The following is a 12,056-nucleotide window of genomic DNA, read 5'->3' on the forward strand; positions in this document are numbered from 1 at the left end:
TCTTCTCTTCCTAGTCTACTAGTATATATATCTTTCCTCTAGATCAGTGTTTCCCAAACTTTTGACATATGTGTACCCCTTCTATAATTTTTGTAATGCTGGTACCCCTTGTGCTCATGAGAACGTAGAATTAGGCGCAGCTAAGCGTGGTGCAGTGCATATCCCCACCAAACTCCGGTGCAACGCATACCCCCCCAAACTCTTCCCGTACCCCTGGGGGTACGAGTACCACACTTTGGGAAACACTGCTAGATAATATCTTCCATTTTCCTTGGCTGTAATCACCATCTATATACCAAAAGCATCCAGGTTTATTTCCAGCACCATTTTTTAGCATTAGCTCAAAGATTGATTGTTTGATATCTCCATTTGTATGTTTTCACACATCTCACATTTAGCAAGACTAAAATGGAGGTCTTTTTCCACTCTCAACTCGTCAAAATCTGCTCCTCCTCCAGTGTTTCCATCTCAGAAATGGCAACTTCATCTATCCAGATGCTTGTGCCAAAAATCTGGGAAGCATACTTGACACCTCCTTCTTCCCACATATCCAATCCATCATTAGGTCTTGCCTGTCCTAATTTCAAAATATGTACTGAGTCTTTCTACTCTCCTCCATCTCCACTGCCTACAGCCAAATCCAAACCCTCATCTTTTGTCCACTATAAGACATCCTAACTATCATATTCCCCCTCTTCTTCTCTTTCCAAATTTTCCATAATTTCAAAATTCTTTCCCAAAAATGTCCACAATATAACCAGGGTAAAATCATATACTAGGTCACAAAATGCATTCTTAACCCCTAAGACTTCTAATCAGTTCTAATCAGTTCTTATGGTATCCTCATTATCTACCATAGAGGTAGACATGCAATAAACATTTACTGAATGAATGATTGAAAAGAACAGACTCTACAATAATCCTTAAATAGGTTTTTTTACATGACAGAGCAGGAATATTATAGAGATTTAGAAAGGAGCACATAAACAGTTAAGGCAAAGACTGAAACAATTTACAACTAATCCTACCCTATATAATGAAAGGCTAATATACAAATCAACCGAGCAGCAGGACTGGTTGCTATGATGTGCACTGACCACCAGGCGGAAGACACTCAATATAGGAGCTGCCTCCTGGTGGTCAGTAAGCTCCCACAGGAGGAACGCCACTCAGCCAGAACCCGGGCTCACAGCTGGCAAGCACAGGGGTGGTGGCAGGAGCCTCTCCCTCCTCTGCGGCAGGACTAAGGGTGTCTCACTGATGGCTTAGGCCTGCTCTTAAGCCATCAGTCAGACATCCCCCAAGGGCTCCTGGACTGCGAGAGGACACTGGCCAGGCTGAGAGACCATCCCACCCCGAGTGCATGAATTTTGTGCACTGAGCCTCTAGTAATGTCATAAAGAGATAAGAGTAATAAAAAAAACCAACTCCACTGGATTTTGTCTTTACCACTATGCAAAAAAATATCTTCATTCTTCCAGAAGTTTACCCAAGGCGATTTGGTAGCTTTGACTTTTCCCTAAATATCATTATTTTCCATGCCTTCAGTCAACTTCAAAAGCCTTCAAACAGCCGAGACCGGTTTGGCTCAGTGGATGGAGTGTTGGCCTGCGGACTGAGGGGTCCCGGGTTCGATTCTGGTCAAGGGCATGTGCCTTGGTTGTGGGCACATCCCCGGTGGGGAGTGTGCAAGAGGCAGCTGATTGATGACTCTCTCTCATCAATGTTTCTAACTCTCTATCTCTCTGTCTTCCTCTCTGTAAAATATCAATAAAATATATTAAAAAAAAAAAAAAAAAAAAAGCCTTCAAACACCAACCTGGCCAGTTTGTTCAGTGGTTAGAGTGTCAGTCCTGGGACTGCAGGGACTCATGTTCGATTTCCATTCAAGGCACATACCTCAGTTGCAGGTTCAACCAACTGATATGTCTCTCTCACATCTGATGTTTCTCTTCCCCTCCTCCCTCCCTCCCACTCTCTCTAAAGATCAGTGGAAAAAATATCCTCATGAGGTTTAAAAAAAAAATCCTTCAAGCACCATACTATAGCAGTTGCCAACCTTTCGGACCTCACAGACCATCAGTTGGCAACCACTGCCATAGTACAAGTAGACAGTAAATCACAGTTTGAACAGAAGGTAAATTCCAGAAGCTAACGTTTTCTACCTGTTTTGTAAAGAAATGTTTTTCTGTTTCTAAAATAGCTCTGGACTGTTTTACTGCATGTATTACAAAATCCTCAAAATTTTGCCATCTATCTTATATTTGGAACTCTTTCAGACACATTTGCTTTCTAAGTTTCTCTTTCCCAGCAAGGGCTCATCCTCTTACTTTAATCTGAAGGGCGGTGAAGAGGAGGGATATATATGCTGCTTTACCTTACTATTCCCTATTCAAGTTTACTAAACTTCAACCTAAGCATCACTATTATTTGTTCTCCTTTTGAAGAATACATAATCTTTATCTTGTTATATTAATATTGAAAATGACACTAGCATATAAAGTGCTATGTGCTGCTCTTTACATATATTAACTCATTTAATTCTCACAACTAAATTTCATTCTACCATGAGCAGAGGTACAGAGAGGTTTAGTAACTTGCCCAAGCCACAAAGCAAGTAAGTAGTGGTGCTAGAATTTGGACCCAGAATGCTTGGCTTCAGAGTCAGTGCCACTATGTTGTCATTCAAGAGTTTGAGAAGGCTATGTTTTTCTGTCCCGTTTTCACTGGTCAGCTAGGCTGAAATACTCCAATTTTCTCTCCAAATCAAACATACCTATTAATCCTCTTCAACTCAACAAAAATTCACATTTCACTATATCATTTGCATATGTTCCTAAAACAAAGTAATTTTAGTTCATGGAAAAATATATGCATGTTTTATCCTGGGAAGCTGAAATAAACAAATGATGAAATCATGAAATGTGAAATCTACCTATTAATTCTACAAAAAGAAAATATGTGGCCGAAGCCGGTTTGGCTTAGTGGTAGAGCGTTGGTCTGCGGACTCAGGGGTCCCAGGTTCGATTCCGGTCAGGGGCATGAACGTTGATTGCAGGCGTATCCCCGGTGGGGGGTATGTGGGAGGCAGCTGGTCGATGTTTCTCTCTCATCGATGTTTCTAGCTCTCTATCTCTCTCCCTTCCTCCTCTCTGTGAAATATCAATAAAATATATTTAAAAAAAAAATATATATATATATATATATATGTGTGTGTGTGTGTGTGTGTGTGTATGTGTGTGTGTGTGTGAATATATATATATATATATATATATATATATATATATATATATATGATTCCACTCTCTATAGTGCTTATCTGACTTCCTCACTTCACATTTACTTCTCAGCCTACTCTGATCCAGTTTTGACTTCCCTCATCAAGATCACTTATAGAGCCGAAACCGGTTTGGCTCAGTGGTAGAATGTCAGTCTGCGGACTGAAAGGTCCCTGGTTCGATTCCGATCAAGGGCATGTGCGTTGGCTGTGGGTACATCTCCGGTGGGGGGTGTGCAAGAAGCAGCTGATTGATGATTCTCTCTCATCGATGTTTCTAACTCTCTATCCCTCTCTCTTCCTCTCTGTAAAAGTCAATAAAATATATTTAAAAAAGAAAAATCTCGCCGAAACCGGTTTGGCTCAGTGGTAGAGCGTCGGTCTGCGGACTGAAAGGTCCCGGGTTCGATTCCGGTCAAGGGCATGTACCTTGGTTGCGGGCACATCCCCTGTAGGGGGTGTGCAAGAGGCAACTGGTCGATGTTTCTCTCTCATCGACGTTTCTAGCTCGCTCTCTCTCCCTTCCTCTCTGTAAAAAATGAATAAGATATATTTTTTTTGAAAAAAGAAAAATCTCTTTATTGATTTCAAAGAAGGGGGGAGGAGAGAGAGAGAGAGAGAGAGAGAGAGAGAGAGAGAGAGAGAGAGAGAGAGAGAAACATCAATGATGAGAGGAAATCATTGACTGGCTGCCTCCTGCATGCCCCCAACTGGGGATCAAGCCAGCAACCCGGGCATTTGCCCTTGGCCAGAATCAAACCCAGGACCCTTCAGTCAGCAGGCAGATGCTCTACCCACTTAAGCCAAACCAGCTAGGGCAATTTTCCTTACTTTTAAAACTATTTTCCCCCTTAACTTCCTTCAATGTCTCACTGTTGGGATTTTCCTATCCCTTCACTGGATGTCCTTTACAAAATCCTTGATTTTCCCCATTTGCTCAATCTTTAATTGTTGCCATGTTCCAAAGCTCAATCCTTACCCTCTTCTTTTCTCTAATAAGTAAATAAGCCCCTAGTTCAGTGGTTCTCAACCTAATGCCACAACCCTTTAATATGGTTCCTCGTGTTGTGGTGACCCCCAACCATAAAATTATTTTCTTTGCTACTTCATAACTATAATTTTGCTACTGTTATGAATCGTAATGTAAATATCTGTGTTTTCCGATGGACTTAGGCTCTTAGATTGAGAATTGCTAGCAGGGTCACCTAAGGCCATCGGAAAGCACAGATATTTACCTTACGATTCATAACAGTAGCAAAATTACAGTTATGAAGTAGCAACGAAAATAATTTTATGGTTGGGGGTCACTACAACATTAAAGGGCATTAGAAAGGTTGAGAACCACTGGCCTAGTTGGTGTGGCTTAGTTGATTTTCATCCTGTGCACTGAAAGGTCACAGGTTCAATTCCCAGTTCGTCCAGGCACATACCCAAGTTGCTGGCTTGATCCCCTATGGGATTTATGCTGGAGGTGCCAAATGATTCACATGGATGTTTCTTTCTCAATCTTACTTTTACTTCAATAAAAACCTATTTTTAAATAATAAAATGTTAAAATCTTTGTAAAAAATAAAGAGGTACCCTTTAAACACAAAAAGAAAGATTCCAATAAGCAGCAAAACAAATGTTTACAAAATACTTTTAAAAAAAATATGTTTTTATTGATTTCAGAGAAGAAGGGAGAGGGAGAGGGAGATAGAAACATCAATGATTAAAGAGAATCATTGATTGGCTGCCTCCTGCACGCCTCCTACTGGATTGAGCCTACAACCCAGGCATGTGCCCCTGACTGGAATCAAACCCAGGAACCTTCAGTCTTAGGCCAACACTCTTATCTACTGAGCCAAACCAGCTAAGGCAGCAATATACTTTTACTTATTGGAAGACACCAAACAAGATTATAAATATTATTATATACATACTCAACAGATGCCTACATTTTCCCACTCTCAATTTCTAGACAATCTTCCTAAATCTTTCCCCTTATATAGGTACTTCAGCTTATTCCCTGCTACAAATACACCTGAAGGTACACATGTGTCTAGTGTTCAAATTCATGAACTCTACTTCCAAAATATAGTTATTTGGGGGGGAAATAATGAGAACTAATTAAAGGCAGATCATATAAGAATTAAAATATTAAACTCAATAACCAAACATGTTAGATACTTATAAGCCATAGTTATCCTTTACCAGGGCAAATCCAGTGTCATCATATATTAAGTAACAGACAAACATTACATGTAGCAATCTTAAATGAAGACTCCTATGGCAACAAGAGAACCATAATTTAACGAATCATGCGATGTTGTAATTGCAACTTTTTCAAGGGATTAGGATGCCATAACTGACAATTCCAATCCCCATGGACACCCTCCTTACTCTTTCATCTCTGTCAGCCCTGGATTGTTTCCTTCAAAACACAGCCTAAATTTCAATTTTTATCAGATACCTGGTCAACTCTGCTCCCCAGTGGAATAAACTCCATAAGAGCAAGAACCATCATGTCTACTCTTGTATTCCAACATCTAATGAGCATTCAATAAATTTGAGATAACAAAAAGTCTGAAATGGTAAGGTTTGAAATAATCACAATCAAAAAAGAGTTCCAAAGGTCTGATATGCATATTTCATACCTCGGGAATAAACACAGTACAAGAAAATATTCAATGAGGCCCCAGCCAGGTGGCTGAGTTGGTGGGAGTGTCATCACATACACCAAAAAGGTTGCAGGGCTCATTCCTGGTCAGAGCACATACCTAGGTCCGGGAGTGGTACATCAGGGCACCATAAGGTATGAAATGCAACCAATCTATGTTTCTGTCTCCTCTTTTCCACCCCTCCTCTTTCTCTAAAATCAATAAAACATATCCTACAGTGAGGATTTTTAAAAAACTCAATGAAGAAAGGTAAAAAGTGTAGGTAGAGAAGTGAAGTGAGAGCAAAGGAAGAGACAAAGAACAAGTTGAAAAAGATACTATAATCTAGAGACTCACAGGCTAGGACTAAGTAGGAGAGAGTAAATATGTTTGGTGTCACTCCATCTAAACATGCAGCACCTAAAACTCATCTTTCACTAGGACGTCTAAGCACTTACTCCTTTCCACATTAGTAAGCTCTTTCAATGCTGGTTCAATGTTTATCACCTCTATCCTCCTTAACTGTCAAGCACAATGCTGCTTTGAAAGAAACAAGATGTCCAAGAACCTAGGTGACATCTGTTCATTGTTGCTGTAAGATAGCATAGAAGTTGACATTTGAAGAGCACTTATCTTTTCAAACCAGTTTCATGTACTTTTTCAACGGAAGTATTATGATAGAAGTATTATCTTCCCCATTCTGTATTTAAAGACTCATAAAAGCCTTCAGCCGAAACCGGTTTGGCTCAGTAGATAGAGCGTCGGCCTGTGGACTGAGGGGTCCCAGGTTCGATTCTGGTCGGGAGGCATGTGCCTTAGTTGCGGGCACATCCCCAGCAGGGAGTGTGCAGGAGGCAGCTGATCAATGTTTCTCTCCCATCGATGTTTCTAATTCTCTGTCCCTCTCCCTTCCTCTCTGTAAAAAATTAATAAAATATATTATTTTTAAAAAAATTTTTAAAGCCTTGGATTTGAAGTCCAGTTCTGCTATACACTTGCTGTGTGATCTTGGTCAAATTATTTACTCTCTCTGAGTTCAGTATCCATGGGAAAAAGAAAATATACCTTAAGGGACTATTATGAGTATTAAATGAAGTTAAAGACATGTAAAGAACATGATATAGTAAATGCTCAATAAAGGGCAGTAACCTTCCCTATAACCCTCCTCCTTAAATAATTGTAGATTTCTCAGCTAGTAAGCTAGTAAGCATAGGACTTAAATGCTGGTCTCCTGGTTTCCTTAATCTGTTTTTTTTTCTTACCACATCACTTTGGCAGACTGCCACAGACTACTGGGCACATGAATACATTCTGACAAAAACTGTTCACAAAATTTTTATCTATCAGTAACTAATTGTAGTTTTGGAAAAAGAAAAAAAATAGATCTAATTATTATAACTTGGGGAGGGGGGAAGAAGAGGATTTTAAAATATAAATACAGACCACCACCAACAGGACAGGTTGTACCATAGTACTTCTGTATAAACAGAAATTATGACAAGAAACAGAAAGTTCTCTTTGAGTTTATGAGGAACAATTGGAGAAAGAAACAAGAATGACTATGATTAAAGGAACTTAAGGGTTTCTTTTCTCTTTATTTTTATTTTTATTTTTGGTAAACCAAACCACTAGGTAAAAAAAAGATTTGCATTCCATTCCAAAATAACTCTATCAGGGCTTATCTTTAAAAAAAAACAAAAAAAAAAAACCTGCCCTAGCCGGTTTGGCTCAATGGATAGAGCGCGGCCTGTGGACTGAAGGGTCCCAGGTTCAATTCTGGTCAAAGGCACATACCTTGGCTTCAGGTTCCATGACCCTGACCCTGGTCATACAGGAGGCAGAGAGCATGCAGGAGGCAACCAATTGATGTATCTCTCCCTCTCCCTTCTATTCTCTCAAAAAGTCAATGGGAAAATACCCTCAGGTAAGGATTAACAATAACAAACAAACAAACAAAAAAGACCTACCGCATTTTTCCGGCGTATAAGACGACCTCCTAATTTTTTTTTTTATTTTTAATTTTTATTTTTTACAGTTGAAACATAGGTTTAGGCCTATATTCGCTGTATAAGACTACCCCCCACTTCAAGATCTGCAGATAATTTTTGTGCAATTTTGGTCTTTTGCCCCTGATTTTCGGTTGACTTTTTTTCGTTTCAAAAGTCGTCTTATACGCCTGAAAAGACGGGCAAGCCCTGGCCAGTGTGGTTCAATTGGTTGGACCATTGTCCCATGGACAGAGACATGGTAGGTTTGAATCCCGGTGAGGAAACATGCCCAGGTTGCGGGTTCGACCCCCAATGGGGGCACATGCAGGAGGCAACCAATCCATGTTTCTCTCTCACATTCATATTGGTTTCTTCCTCTCTCTATCTCATCAATTAAAGGAAAATAAATAAATAAATAAATAAAGACCTAAGTATGCTAAGAAAAGCTTTTCTCCAATTCCTTTAAGATAAATTGTCAACATAAACTGCAAACATTCATGAAGATCCTTGAAGACCATAACGTCTGGATTCAGTATAATATGTAGCTTAAAGGAGCATGATCAAAATGTTTCATAAATTTCCTAACAAATGTTGAAAATATTCTGAAAATATACTGTACAAAGCTAAATTATAAAAATAACCCCCTGTTTTCAAGTGATATACATAACTCCTTCCAGGGCAAGTTCTACCAGTAGAAGACATTCAAAGAAGTTCACATCTTCCCAAATCCCCAAGAACTTTCTTATTAAAAGAAAAGGTAGCCCTAGCTGGTTTGGTTCAGTGGATAAAGCATCTGTAGACTGAAGAGTCCCAGATTCGATTCCGGTCAAGGGCACATGCCTGGGTTGCAGGCTCCATCCCCAGTGTGGAGCATGCAGGAGGCAGCCGATACATGATTCTTTCTCATCATGGATGTTTCTGTCTCTCTGCCTCTCCCTTCCTCTCTGAAATCAATAAAAAAAATTTTTTAAGAGAAGGTAGAATAATTTACCGTATTTTCCGGCGTATAAGACGACCAGGCGTATAAGACGACCCCCCTAATTTTACAGTTAAAACATAGGTTTAGGCCTATATTCACTGTATAAGACTACCCCCCTACCCCCCACTTCCGAGGCAACACCAGTTCTTTTTTTAATAGACCGCCTCTCTGACTCTGGCCAGTCTGAGCAGGCTTTTTACTAGAACACAGTGTCGCCTTATATGCCGGAAAATACACATTCCTAGCCTGTAAATTTCTAAAAGGAAATGCCAGAAGAGAGGGTGATCTGACACTGACAGAACAAAACACAATTTCACCAAGAAAAGTAAAAATTGAATGAATTTCTATCATAAAGCACGGAAGAAGCTGATAAGCTATATCCTGGAAACCTCCCTACCATAACCAAATTTCTTGTCCTCTTCAACTTAAACCTTTGCTAATTCCTTCCTATGAAGACAGAACAAAATGCCCAGCCAGTGTGGCTCAGTGGATTGAGCATGGACCTATAAACCAGGAGGTCACAGTTTAATTCCCTGTCACGGAACATGCCCAAGTTGGGGGGCTCAATCCTCAGTGGGAGAGTGTGTGCAGGAGGCAGCCTATCCATGATTCTCTCATCATTGATGTTTCTATCTCTCTCTCCCCTTCTCCCTTTCTCTCTGAAACCAATAAAAATATATTTAAGCCGAAACCGGTTTGGCTCAATGGATAGAGCGTCGGCTTGGGGACTGAAGGGACCCGGGTTCGATTCCGGTCAAGGGCACGTACCTTGGTTGCGAGCACATCCCCAGTAGGGGGTGTGCAAGAGGCAGCTGATCGATGACTCTCTCATCGATGTTTCTAACTCTCTATCTCTCTCCCTTCCTCTCTGTACAAAATCAATAAAATATATTTTTTAAAAATTATATATATATATATTGATATATATATATTGATATATATATATATTGATATATATATGTGTGTGTGTGTGTGTGTGTGTGTGTGTGTGTGTGTGTATGTACGTATATGTATATATTTAAGCCGGGACCAGTTTGGCTCAGTGGATAGAGCGTCAGCCTGCGGACTGAGAGGTCCCGGGTTCAATACCAGTCAAGGGCATGTACCTTGGTTGCGGGCACATCCCCGGTAGGGGGTGTGCAAGAGGCAGCTGGTCGATGTTTCTCTCTCATCGATGTTTCTACCTCTCTAATCTCTCTCCCTTCCTTTCTGTAAAAAAATCAATAAAATATATTTAAAAAAAAAAAAAAAGGTTGGTGGCTCTTCCTTAACCCTTTTCTGAAGTCCTGGTAACTAGAACATCACTCACAGTCAAGGGCCCTTCATTTAAATCTTACTGACTTCACCAAACAGACACACACACACATATTAGAGGAACAAAAATCTTTCCGAAACACATGTGAGAATTCTATTCTGATAAAGGAACATAGACTTGTATAGTTCCCATCCATGTACTCAGAATTTAGTCTGTTCTCCCTTCAAACCGTTCTCCTATTGATTCTACACCTATGGAAATACTTATTCAACCTAGAATGACCTCTCCACTGATTTTTTTTTCCAGCAAAGAAATCACACAAATTAGAATCATGACACTGAATCCAATGAAAATAAAATGAGTAAGAACACTTATCCCCGAAGTTTCCAAGTTGGGAGACAAAAGGAAAAAATAAGAGTTCCCAGGATATTAACTTTCAATTTAAATATCTCAATATTTGAATGAGTCTTACATACAACTTTATAATATATATATATATATTTTTTTTTTTTTTAATTTTTATTTTTTTTAACAGAGAAGGGAAAGGAATAGAAAGTTAGAAAACATCGATCATCAGCTGCCTCCTGCACACCCCCCTCAACCAAGGTACATGCTCCTGACTGGAATCAAACCTGGGACCCTTCAGTCTGCAGGCTGACGCTCTATCCACTGAGCCAAACCGGTCAGAGCTTACATACAACTTTTATAACTCTTAAGTATGCAGTAACTAAGCCACTACTCAAAAATGACAAAACTGTCTGAATAAGAATCCTGGGGTTTCCTTTGGATTCTTCCTAGAAAACACACTCTCAGGAAAAATATCTGACTTCAAACTTTTGACCATCAGATGCTAATTTTGACATTAGCATCTTCACCACGACAGCTGAGACTTCGAGAAAGGAGAAATAAGTATTAATTTTTAAAAATTAAAAAAACTGAAGAGAAAAAAAAAGCAAACTGGACAGCAAACAAAATTTTCTACTAAACAGAAATTGTCATCGCTACGCTCGTGAAAATAATGCAGACTTTGAAAAGCAAAACTAGACAAAAGATAGCATGGTCCCTTTACTTCGGAAGTCTCCGGTGACAAATCTATAACGCTAGGGAGGAGGAACCACACGTAAACAACAAATCGCACCTAAATATCTGTCCGGGATACGGGGAGTCACACCCCAGAACTCCGCCTCAGTTTCCCTAACCTAAAAAGGCAAGAACATGACACTTCCCTCGGAGGATCCAGAGGACCTAGTTCCATTTCCTACACCTACCCAGGGTCCCTTCAAAGGCCAATCTCACTAAGGGGTCCCCAGTGCAACTGAGTCACGACAAGGGAGTGTTTTGGGGGGGGGGCGGGGGAGGACGATCAAAGCGCGCAAAGCTCTACCCGTTCCTGGAAAGCGATTTCCCCCTACACTGAGGGGTGCCAACACCCGCCCTCGACCCAACATCCCCTCCCTACCGAACCACACCGGGCAGCCTCAGCATCTCTGCTCTCCTTCCGGCTTCTCCCTCAGCTCCCAGCCGCCTCTCGGACCGCGCCCCCGAACGCAGCCGGGTAAGCTCCTCCTCTGGCCGCGTCTCCGCAGCCGACCCGCCCGCCCACCCGCCGGCGCCAAGGTCTTCCCAACCAGACGACGGAAGGATGCCGGGCCGGGCCGGGCCTCCCAGGCTCCTCCCGGGCCTACCTGCGAGGCGGGCGGGGGGCTCGGTTCGCAGTCCAGCGGGTGGACAGAGCCACAAGGAGGAAGAAGAGGCGGGAAGGGATCAAGGGTCCGCTCTACCGGCCCGCGGGAGAAAGCCGCTTGAGCGCGGGGCCGCGCAAAACAGTCAGCCTTCGACCCGGCACTACCGCCGCTCAGGAGACATCAAGCGAGAAGACGGCGCAAAAGATTACCGAATGCACGAACGTCCCAGACAT

General features: G+C 41.3%; 1 protein-coding gene across 13 annotated transcripts in view; it reads right to left on the reverse strand.

Annotated features, from left to right (window-relative positions):
* AMBRA1 (autophagy and beclin 1 regulator 1) overlaps positions 1 to 12,056 on the reverse strand; it is a 161,360-nt gene extending 149,304 nt beyond the window's left edge. For 4 of the 13 annotated variants that reach the window (XM_045578095.1, XM_045578092.1, XM_045578094.1 and 1 more), the window contains exon 1: positions 11,824 to 12,051. The gene's annotated coding sequence lies outside the window, so the exon portion shown is untranslated. Of the gene's footprint in view, positions 1 to 11,597; positions 11,720 to 11,823 lie in introns of those variants that run through there. The other 9 variants (XR_006740924.1, XM_045578099.1, XM_045578100.1 and 6 more) reach the window with 5 other exon arrangements.

This window comes from Pipistrellus kuhlii, unplaced genomic scaffold (assembly GCF_014108245.1).
Source record: "Pipistrellus kuhlii isolate mPipKuh1 unplaced genomic scaffold, mPipKuh1.p scaffold_m20_p_9, whole genome shotgun sequence".
Lineage (NCBI taxonomy): Eukaryota > Metazoa > Chordata > Mammalia > Chiroptera > Vespertilionidae > Pipistrellus > Pipistrellus kuhlii.